The sequence below is a fragment of the Mustela lutreola genome, chromosome 4 (genome assembly GCF_030435805.1).
Source record: "Mustela lutreola isolate mMusLut2 chromosome 4, mMusLut2.pri, whole genome shotgun sequence".
NCBI classification, from domain to species: domain Eukaryota; kingdom Metazoa; phylum Chordata; class Mammalia; order Carnivora; family Mustelidae; genus Mustela; species Mustela lutreola.
The window spans coordinates 96560098-96572259 of NC_081293.1; the positions used below are offsets into that span (position 1 = coordinate 96560098).

A 12162-nucleotide genomic window follows, 5' to 3' on the forward strand; every position below is an offset into this window, starting at 1 on the left:
AGGCCAAAAAAAAAAATCATTAGGTTTTCCTCATGTTGTGAATCTTTAGCCCAAATCAGATGCTTGTTGAAGTGGATTTCCTGTGAGTTCAGTGAAAGAAAAGAATGCTTTTCAAGCATGTTTTAAAAATCCTGGAAATTTACCCTTTACAGTTGTGTCTAAAACATAAAATACAGTGACAACGGGAATGGAGAAATTGTTAAAATTATGGATTGCTCATTGCCATCCTTAAGTATTCCCGTGATTTGAACACAGAAAGAACATTGTGCAAACAGAATAGGGACACACCTCACTAATGAACCTGTTACCAAGAGAAAGCTGGAATTCAAGTTTCTCTCAGTAATTTCCCAACATTAACAAAAATGATCACTACTCTACAAAATATACATTACCAGCTTCTTTCCAACGTGAAAATGAATTTTGCCTACTAAATGTCACCATAAGTGGGAGAACTGGAAATTTATCATATTGAGGGTATGTGCTATGGTGAGTGCTGTGAAGTGTGTAAACCTGGCGATTCACAGACCTATACCCCGAGGGATAAAAATATATTATATGATTATAAAAAATTAAAAATTAAAAAAAAGAAATTTATCATATTCAATGTTTAACCTAGGTTTTAAATATATTAGGTATACACATGGCAGGGGTTAAAAAATAAAAACTTTGTACAATAATTGGAAGTATTCTAGGGTTTGTTTTATAATCTTACAAACCTCATAAAATATATCTTAACTTTTGTTCATTTAACTTTCACACATTTTGGGGGACCACAGTATATAAAAAAGCAGACAACTACTTGTTTTCTTGGACCTGCATGTGTGTGTGTGCGTGTGTGTAATGAGGGAAATGATGAGTGACCAGAGATGAGACTACAGATATCAGTTGACATTAGATTGTGTAAGGCTGCATAGGACAGATAAAGGAATTCAGAACCATCCTGAAATTAATGGAAGTACCAAAAGTATTGAAGCGGAGGAATTATATGAATCCATTTGCCTCTGGAAGATCATAAGAGTTGCAGCATGAAGAGTGGATATAGAGGGGACTACACTAAACCCACTGGATCTGGACAGCAGTAATGGTAAGCAGGTAGAAATGGCTCAGATTAGGAGAGTGGGAGTAGATACGGAGTGGAATGGATGACTTTGAGATATCCTAAGGGGGAAAGTTTAAAAGATTGTGGTGATAAAGTAGATGTTGAGGGAGAAGATGGAAAATGCAAAGTAAACATTTAGATTTCTAGTTTGGGGCATTTGGGGTGAGTGATGGCATCAGTTCAGTGTGGACATTCTGTGTTTGAGTTGGATGCCTATGAAACACCAAAGAGATATAAGGAAGGAACCGAATATATGGGTGTCAAGCTCAGGAGTGGGCTCGTGGCTAGAAGACATCAATGTATTATCCATACGTTGGGCATGGATGAGATCATCCAAGAGAACATGTAGACCAGACAAGAGTGAGAAGAGCTTTAGACTTCTTTGGAATGGCAAAATTTAAGCAAAGACAGAAGGACCAAGGAAGACAGAAGGACCAAGGACAACAAGGAGTGGCCAGAAAAGAAACAATGAAGTGTAGTATTACAGAAGCTAAGAGAACAGATTGTTTCAAAAAGAAAGGAATGATCAATGAACTCAAAAGTTGTTGAAACATTAATAAGTTAGAGATATCATGGGGTGCCTGGGTAGCTCAGTTAGTCAAGGATTCAACTCTTGGTTTCAGCTCAGGTTGTGATCTCAGGTAGTGAGATCAAGCCCCATGTCTGGCTCTGTGGTAGGAGTGGAGCATGCTTAAGATTCTCTGTCTCCCTATGCCCCTCACCCCCTTCAAAGAGAGAGAGAGAGAGAGATATCATATAATAGGGGTGATATTGGTGACTTTATCAGAGTAGTTTCAGAGTAGTGCTGGGGATGCAAGCTTGATTACAAATGGTTGAAGAGTGACTTGGAGATGAGGAAGGGGAGATAAGCACAAAAAATTCTCTGGAAAATTTTCTTTACTGAAAGGAAGAAGAATCTAGGTGGAAGATAGAGGGAGAGAGGATATGAGGGAGATACCTTGTACCAATAAAAATACCAAAGACAAGGAACCAATAGGGTAAGAGCTGAGTACACAATGAAGAGAACAACGGATGAAGATAGGTCCTCCAGTAGATAGGAGGAGTTGAGATTCAGAACAGAAAGAACAATGCTTGTCTATGGTAGAAAGAACAAAGAAGGGATGGATACGGTTCAAAAGATGTGTTTGGTTATATATAGTAACTAACATAACATCTCATGTAATTTTTAATTCTTATAATAAACTATACAGTATGTTTGTTTGTTTTTTTTAAGATTTTACCCATTCATCCATTTGAAAAAGAAAGTGAGCATGAGCAGGTTGTGGTGGGAGCAGAGAGAGGGGCAAGCAGAATCCCCACTGAGCGGGGAGTCCAACCATGCTCCCATGATCCTGAGATCATGACCTGAGCTGAAATCAAGAGTCAGATATTCAACCGACTGAGCCACTCGGGTGCCCCTAAAGATTTTTTAAGTGTTTATTTTTAAGTAATCTCTATACCTAATGTGGGGCTCAAACTCACAACCCCGAGATCAGAGTCACATGCTCTATCAACTGAGCCAGCCAGGCACCCCCAGTATAAGTATTTTAAAAGGCAGAGAATAATAGGATTTGTTCAAGTGTGCTGCTTATTAATACTATTTTCTCTGACTTCCAAGACTCAAACCACCTAGATTTATGAAGCCTCACCAAATGTTCCTTCTTTTGTAAGCTAACTGCTGCAAAGTCTGAAATATAGTAGATATTCAATAAATGCTAATTTAATTCCCTTCTGTTGGCTGACTCTGGACTCCGGTAGCCAGCTGTTTCACCACTAATGGAATCTAGTTCTTCCGTCTGGCTTCTCAGATCTGTACCTTCTGGTCTAATCATACCTACCAGGTCTCTCCTGACTTTGTAAATACCTTCTGTTCTGGTCTATCCTCACCTTCGGAAAAGGGTATAGTATAATTCACTTAATGAAATATATTAAAGACTAAATTCATGTTCTGCATGAAGATGTGAAGGCACCCCGTGTATGTGTATGCCCCCCCCCCCCACACACACAAAGGAATACAGGAGCTACTAGAAATTGCTGCTATGTGATAATTCCTCTGGCAAGTCATACAACTTATGAAACGGAACAAACACTAAGAGGAGTATCAATTTTCAGTCACAGATGATGACCAAAGGCATACTTTGCCAGACTTTCTCCAAATATATCAAAGAGCCCTTAAATATCAAATTGGGTTCTTCATTTACTCGGGATGAAAATGTACGATTTTATTTATAGTTAACAAGTAGAAACATTTGTTCAAGGCTGAAAGACTACAGAGAAACCTGTAGAGAAGTAGAGAAATTAAATAGAACCGAGTTTATCTATTGCCTTGTTCCAGGGAAATATTTCATTTGAAAGGTCAATCCGAGCAGCCAATGGCTTCTAAACAGTGAATATTTGATTACACAACAGTAAGAATTGATTTTTGTAACTAGTTTAGTGATAGGAGGACAATGTAAAATAAATAAAATACATCATCTCATGTATCTTAACTATGTCTTAAAATGATATGAAAATACTACACAGCCTCAATTCCAAAACTTTATTTAATAGGTATATTATTAACATTTCTTTTACTGTGTCAGGAAATATTAAAAGAAACAACATAGAAATATTTTCAGCTATACAAATTCAAAGCTTCTATGACAAAAAAAAAAAAAAAAAGATACCACCATTATTTACATACATTTTTTTCTACATAGAAAATGCCTCTATCTAACATAATCTTACTAATTTTAATCCTGGGCAACAGGAGCAATATAGCTGGAAAACTTACTATTTAACACCATACTTGCCTCATGCCCGATAAGGTTCTAAGCACTCTCCAGGTATAAACTCATTTAATCTTAAAACCATGTAACAGAGGGGCACCTGGCTGCCTCCATCTGTGGAGAATGCAACTCTTATCCTGGGGTCATGAGTTCGAGCCCTAGGTTGGGTGTAGATACTTAAAAATAAAATCTTTAACCATACAACACAATATGGTAAAACAAGTAATTTTAAAAATGAACTCGCTATTTTGCTCTCCTACCCTGTCATATGTAGACAGTAAAGGTCCAGTGAAAAGATCTTTAACTTGGGCTTACAAGATTTGTTTGTTTCTGGCTCTATTTACGGTTCTGGGTGACTTTGGATAAGTTAATGAAACCGGAGCTTCCCAAACCTGACTTGACCGTTCATCAGAATTAGGAGGCTGTTATACGTTCACACACACACACACACACACCTGTTTTTTAATTTTTTAAAAGATTTTATTTATTTGCCACAGAGAGAGAGGGGGGAAAAAAGCACAAGCTGGGGAGTGTAAGGCAGAGAGAGAAGCAGACTCCCTGCCAAGCAAGGAGCCCAATACAGGACTTGATTCCAGGACCCCAGGATCATGACCTGAGCTGAAGGCAGATGCTTAACCGACTGAGCCACTCATCTATCTATATATATATATATTTTTTTCTTAGTCAACTGGTCATCACAGTATACTTTTTATTTTCATCCCTAAAATACTTTGAGTATTTATGCCTGACATCATGAAGAATAAAAAGATGAATAAAACAAAATTTCTGGTGAAGATACTGCCATAAACATAATAGCAACTTAATTTTCAAAAATTTAAGTGTGGCTGAATTTCAGATCCTGCAGTCTATCACTCATAAGCCAGGTATGTCATATTATAAATACGTTCTGGTCTGTCATATCAAGCTGGTAACCACAGTATTAAGTACTACAGGGAACAGTGTCTCTGGGAATCTCCAAAGTTTGACTTTGGAGTCAAACTCTTTTTCTGAATAATGTGTGCCTCACAAAGTTGTTGTGAAAACAAAATGAAGTAATATAAAGGTTAAGGTACTATGGGTATTATAGAAAATAACATGTATTTTGAGTTGTTTTTCCATCAATATTGACAAATTGCTAATAACCACTGCTTTCCTATCTGGCCAATACACCCAAAGAGGTTTCTGTTGTTAACAGTTGTTTCTGTATGTGTAGTTAATGTACATTCATGTAACATTTTTATAAATTGGTATGTAATAAGTATACGTATAAAATATGCACATAATATAGCCATGAATATGTTTAAATGTGTTTATGCATATACCTTTCAACATAGAAATACCGAAGCCACGAATCTAATGGGCAAAATTTCATCTACTGTAGGGTAGACTTTGGATAAAACCTCAGGGACCTATATATTTAATTTTATATTTCTGATTAAACAATCATGGGAATGACAAAAGATTCACAGGAATGCTTCAGGTTTCAGATAAACATGTAACTGCAGATAAAATTCTTACTATCCTTTGGGGATGTGTAATGCTTTCATAGAAAATTCTAGTAAACTAACTTCAGTAAACTAATCATTAGTTCTAAAACAAGATTCTGACAAAAGCATACCACTCTATACATCCCCCCTAAAATACAGATTATCTATAACAGCAGTGAACATAAGAGCTGTAGTTACTAAAAATTCCTTTTACTTCTTACTCATAGTATATTTAACACACAGGTTTGATCATAAATAATAAAAATTTATACTCACAAGAAGAAAGCTCAGCTTTTCTTTTCTTTTTTCTTTTTTTTAAATCTAAGCCTATTTTATAAACAGAATCCTTCATGTTCTTTGAGTTGCCCAGGCAGCAAATTTAGGAACGCTCATGAGTTCTACTGGATATTAGTGCTAATTATTAATGATATGTAGTCACAATTATACCCTTTCATCCAAGTACCTCAGAGCTTTTAAAGCATTAATTTGTTATTTCTTATAATATCTCTGAGAGGTAGGCCAGTAGAGGGTTATTATTATCTCTATTTTACAAAGAAACTAGGGCATGGAGAGGTTAAGGGACTGTGCTCGGGTCGTAAGGTGAACAAAGAAAAAGGGCCTCGAGATCATTGTTCTCATTTCCAGTTCAGTATGGTACCCATTAAAGGGTTGTTTAATACGCCTACATGTATTTCTACTCTAAGAAAACTGCAAATAATGTATTTGAATAATCTATGGATTAAAGGTGAGAATTCTTTATTTTTTATATTCAAAAATGTTGAATAAAAACTAATAATTACCCTTTGGTTTGCCACTGTAACTCTTATTCATAGGGCTTTTATTATTTGTTGCTTTCCAAAGCCTCTGCTCAAAATGATCCATTCTATTTCTGAGTGCTTTTGGCTAGGTTAGTGTGGCTATCAACAATGAAGAAACTGAGACATGCTGACTAATGAACTTGAGGTTGTCTATCATTGTGTTCCCATTGCTCACTCTTCTTGAAGTCATCTTCCTCGTTCTCCAGTCAACAGGTGTTTGTGCAAACTACTGTCCTCAGTCCTTTCTGGCTGGCTTTAAAGAAGCTGTTTATTGTCAATGATTAAACCTAACAATTTTTAAAATTAATGATATTTCATCTTTGAGTTTATGCTTATATACTAGTTGTCACTGTCATACTGTTTTTTTGTAAGCCTGACCTTTCCGGTCCAATAGAAACATTAAACATTTGAGTATTGGCATGGGCATATGTATAATTATCACATCGGGATTTTTAAAACGTAGTATTTCTGCAATTTTCCCAAGAAAAGGTAGGGAGAAAGAAGTGGTTTTGAAACTGTGCTCGACAAAGTGGGCCTGCAGTGGGCTTGCATGTGGTGATACAAGCCTGTGGTGTTTCTAACTTCAGCCCAGAACTCCGGACCCATGTAGCAACTGCCTGAGACAGCATCACTGGCACCTCAAGCTGGCCAGGTCCAAAATGGCACTCGTTTCCACATCCCCTCCCTTTTCCCATCGCAGCCATTCCCTATTCCATTTGGTAATGTACACCTTTACCCTCTCCCCAACGCAAAGCAAGGCATCATGTTGCTACTTCCATTGGCTTACCCAGAATCTTCCCCCCAGCAATCAATTACAATTACAATCACTTGATTTGGCATCCTGGTATTTTTGGAATCCATCTTCTTTGGGTGCTCACAGACACTCCCCATAATGGTCCTTATCCTTTCTCTTGATTTCTGTCAAGTCCCCTCGTCCACAAGCCCTCTTCCCCTCTTCTTCCTCTCAACTAATGTCCTCTACCAACAGCCTAAACTGTAAAACTGTCCAGGGTCACTCCTCTATTCATTGCCTCACCAAGGAGTGAAAGACGGTTCACAATTTGGTTCCTATCTGCTTCTCCAGATTCATCCTTTTCAGCAACTCAGGCTTTAACTTTTAAGTCCTGTAATATTACCCAGACTTCTAAACACATACTATTTTTCCCTTTGCTGCATGTCCTTTTTGCTAGGATTTGGCTTTACCATCCCACCCTTAAGTTTGTGCTGGGAAATCCCTTATCTTGAAAACCTAACGCAGTTATGAGACCTCCATTCTTCCCTCTGGATACCTTGGTCCACCATCCCTCCAACCATAATTACTTGCTTCCACGTCGGCCCGTCAGAGTGGGCATTCCTTGAACGAGTTGTGCAAAGCTGGGAACTGCTACTCAGCAGTGGGAGGAGAGAAGGGGATAAATAAATGTCAACAGGGAAGACTCCGAGCGCTAACGGATCTTAAGCAAACGATCTCGTTCAAATCTGTGGAAAGGGTCAGAGGAGCCGATTTAGTGCAACTCTTCTAACTCAAGCCACCAAATCACAAGATGGGGGCGCCGCCTGATCTCAGGGCCGCACCGGACACGAGGCCTGCGGTGTCCGGGGACTCGAGTCCCCTCAGTAAAAAATCACAAAACACCCTAAGGTCCGGGCTCTCCAGGGATCAGCAGTTAGACCCGAGGCCCAGGGCGGCTACCGGAACCCTCCGGCCAGGGCAGGGAACCGACCAAACCATCTCCAAGTTTTCCGCCCGCAACGAGCCACGTCGCCAGCCCCACTCGGGAAAACCCCGGCCACGGGACAAGCGGCCTCCACCCTGGGACAACCAGGGGGAGCGGCGGCCCCCGAAAGCAAGATGGCGGCCTCCGCTTTCCCCTCCTTCCCCGAGAACCCCCTCCTGGTCCCCAGAAGAGAGACAAGGACGTCGCGGCGCCGACGCCGAGATCCGGAAACCTCCGCGAGGCCTGCGGCAGCTCCCGGGACCCCGGGAGGCGAGTCCACCTCGCCGGGCGCGGGAAGCCGGGGATGGGGCGGTCCGCAGGGCAGCGCAGCCAGCTCTCAGCACGCAGCGGGTAGACGCCCGCAAGTCCGCGCCCTCCTGGCCATTGTTCTCCAGCCCCAGCCCCCGACAACCTCCTCTCCGCCCACGGACAGGAAGTTGCTCCCCAGCCGGCCCCGCCCCGCTCCCCCAGCGCCCCGGAAGTGATCTGCGGCGGCTGCTGCAGAGCGGCCAGGAGGAGGGTGGATCTCCGGAGAGCGGAGCACCCCGAGTCCTCCTCCTCCTCCTGCCGCCAAGGCTCCGCCGCCGCCCGTCGGACTCGTCCTTCTGCCGCTCGCGGCGGGGAGCCTCCCAGACGACAAGGGCCAAGCTCTCTCCGGCCGAGGCCAGCCCAGCCGCGGCTTCCAGAACCCGCGGGGCGGAGGACCGGCTTGCGGTGCAGGTGAGCGATGCCTGCCCGGGCCGCCGCAGGAGGGGTTGGGGTGGCCGGGGCTGCGGCGGCGGGGGTGTGTCCGGGCGGCGGCGGGCCGAGGCCCAGGCTCAGGGCCCGGACGCCGAGATTGCACATCCCGCCTTCTGTCCCGGAACGAGCTGCTGGACGAGCCCGGGCTGGAATCCCGGGCGCGGTGTTCACTGCTGTGCGGGCGAGTGCACCCCCGAGAGCCGGCGGCTGCGGCTCGGTCCTCCGAGCCCAGCACCTCCTTGAGTTGGCTTCGTCGGAAGGTCACCCTGCATCTCTGGCCCGCCGCGCCGAGGTCCCCGCCTGGGCGGTGCCCGCGACCTGGGGGGACCCGTCGCCACCGCCGCAGTCCCCGCGCTTCACTCCGCCCCTCTCCCCTCCTTCCCTTTCTTCCACTCCTCGCCTGTACTAGAGCAGTTGCTTTTTAAGCATCTCCGCCAGGGTTTTGTGCTAGTTAAAGGAATGGCTTTTTCAGACTGAAGTCATTAGATGCTCAGCTTTGAACTGCACAGCTTTAGTCATATTAGGGTAATCTAGCCTCTAAAGCGAGGAAGAGAATACAGATATTTTTTGAGTGAGAGGGTCATTCCTCTGGATTTGTTCCTTACGGTTTTCCGGGAGTGGAAGATGTGATTTGTATGCTTTAGTCTGGGTATATGTGTGTAAGTGGGCAGGGATGACAGCACAGAGAGGTGGCAGTGTTGTTTCAAGGTTTAAGGAGAATTAGGGAGTTAACTGGCTTTTGCTTGAGAAACCTGAATGTCCAGACTTGTGAGAGCTTATCCAGGTGTCTTTGGGGTTGTGTGAGAACTCCCGTGCCACGCCCTGCGTGTCAAGCTGAAAAGCACCCAATTTACAAATTGTGTTTGGTGTGTGTTGGGGGGAGGGGCGGGGCGTGAGGAGGCCTTCGTAAAACGTGTGTCATTAGTTAATTTTTGTCCTGAAAGTACATTACAACTTTAGTCATGTTTCAGACTCGGATAACAAAATTTGTTAGTAAATTTGCAGTAGAGGGTCTTTTTTTTTTTTCAGCTTGTTTATTAATATATGTAAATGTATTTTACTAGTTTATGTATTCCTATGTCTATTAATACAATTTTATTGTAAAATGACTCTTGTGACTCTTCAGACGTTAATTTTAGACTACATTTTTTGAGGCCAGGAACTATGTCTTATGCATCCCTGTGTTCATAAGTGATGACTGGCACATAGAAGTTATTCCCATATTTCTTCACTGAATGAATGAACGTGTAGCTGACCCCACAATTGCCTCAGGAATCGTTTATTTTGTTGGTTTTTTGTTTGTGTCCCAGTTTCTTGGCACATACAGACTTTGCTTTGTGTTAATGTTTTTTAACGTGATGAAAAGGACAATTTACGAAGAATCCTCGGCTGTCCTTCCAAAACTATCCTCCTCTGAAAGGTTAAAATTATATTTGGGATATTGTGATTGGGCATTATAATAGCTTGTATTCCAGTCTTCAGTACTTAACTACTTAAACATGTTTATCCAGGGTTATTAAGAAGAGATTTCTTAGTGATAGTAAGTTTATGTTTGGGGTTGATAGCCATACAGTAATTTTAATTACAAAAGAGGAAATTAGAAGTCACCGCTGTTTGGAAAACACGATACATCGCGGAATTGCTTTTAGTGGCTTATTTCTCCCAGGGGTAGAGGAAATCCTCTGACATCCTGATATGACCTTGGCATGATTTACCAGTAGCCACTTTCACATTTCTTTGTCAAGATCCTGATGTTCTCTAGTGTGTCTGCTGAATGTGCAGCCATCTTATCACTTATTTTAAAGTAGTTTCATACAACCCTTTCTTTGCAGGGCTTTCAGGGGAAAAGAAGGGCCAATTATAGGGAAGGATCTTTTCTGCCATTTGTGTGGGGGAATAATTTTTGTCTATAGATGGTTGGGTTGTTTTCACTTCCGAGAGGTCCCCCCAAAAAAGTGCTGTTATCTTCTTTCCTCTCCACATGCCTGGTGGTGGTCCTGCACTTGTTTCCAAAGCTCAGTGTCTGCAGGATATACATGAATGGACTGGAATCACTTTTTGGAATGGGTGGCAAGAACAGGCATTTTTAAAATAGTATGAACTCTTGATGAGGAAAAATATTATGATTTGGAAGTAGTAGGGAGAAAGTTTGTGATTTTTATTGTTTTATAAAATGTTTTAACTCTTAGACACTAAGGAGAGGGAGGCCTGCAGTTTCTTAGCAATATCACTGTACAGAGGTGAGATCTCTTTTTTAATTCAGCAACCCTCTTGGTAATAACAGTCCATATAACATTGATTGCCCGCCAAACACTGTGATAAGACCTTTAGTTATATTATTCTTCATCTCCACAGTCCCTCTGTAAGATAGGTAGCTTTTCTGTACTTTACTAAGGCTAAGAGAAGCTGTTGGCTGGAGGCCGGAAACTAATATTTAGGAGAGTTGGGATTTGAAAGTACCGATTTCTGAGAGCATTGCATATTGCAGTTAATCCTAAAAGGCTGAGGAAAAACAAGTTTCTGATTGAGCTGAGCTTCAGGAACATGAATCCAGTGATCTCAGCACTCTTGGCCATCCAGTAGGCCCTAGGGTTACGGCTGTTTCTGTTGTGAGTGCCTACAGATGCGGTGTTCATCTGCCTGGGTGTGCCGTGAAGAAGTGGTTGGGTGTTGTTGGAATAGGGGTCCTGGAGGAGTAGAATGTCAGGAACTCAAGCAGTAGATTACTGCTTTTTGCTCTGAAATACCTGAATAATCCCTACTGGAGAGGACCATGGAAAATCCATTTTATGGTGATCTCTCCTGAAACCTTGTTTTTTAGTTCTTTCACTAAAGGAGGTGGTGGGGGAATGTTGGGAGGCGGAATTGGGAAGAATGTAGAAGAGGCGAAGGTATCCTGGATCTGTTTTTATCATTTCAAACCAGGTATCATTTTCACTTTGGGTTTAATATAGAGGCTTAAAAGTGGCAGAGTTCTTGTAAGGGTCTGATTGCTATTCAGTGCTGGTCAACTCTCTTTACTCTTCCCAAGCCTGTGTGGTTTTGGGGTTTTTTTGTTTTTGCTTTTTTGTTTTTTTGGGGGAAAATGCACTTTTAATGGGCTTAATTTGAAGGATGTGTTCATCTCTTGTGTTTTTTTGTTTGTCTGTTTGTTTGTTTTTTTAAAGTATGTAGCTCTGAGTAAAAAATGGCTCATTCCCCAGCCCCCATTAGGAACAGTTATTCTTTGTTTTTCTAAGACACCTTTCATACTACCTTATTACACTCCAGAGGATTTGGTTACAATATAGAAAAAGTGAAAGTAAAGCTCTGTGAGTTTTAAGAGTTATGTGAGTAAATTTTGGAAGAGAATTTGAATCTTTGATATAATTATACCTAAGGTACAATTCCTCAGCATCAAGAGGGTAGTCTGTACAAGCCAAAACCAGCAAGCTTACATAAACTATTAGGATACTATTCTCCAGGTCCTTCACAGTTAAAGTTCCCTGTTAGATGGAATAGACCTAATGCTTGACACACATAATCCCTTTG

At 41.8% G+C, this 12162-nt stretch overlaps 1 protein-coding gene across 1 annotated transcript in view; it reads left to right on the forward strand.

Moving 5' to 3' along the window:
• The first annotated feature begins 8356 nt into the window (after positions 1-8356).
• Positions 8357-12162, forward strand: part of RALA (RAS like proto-oncogene A) — a 75605-nt gene continuing 71799 nt past the window's right edge. Inside the window, exon 1 of the mRNA XM_059170558.1 lies at positions 8357-8610. The gene's annotated coding sequence lies outside the window, so the exon portion shown is untranslated. The remainder of the gene's footprint in view (positions 8611-12162) is intronic.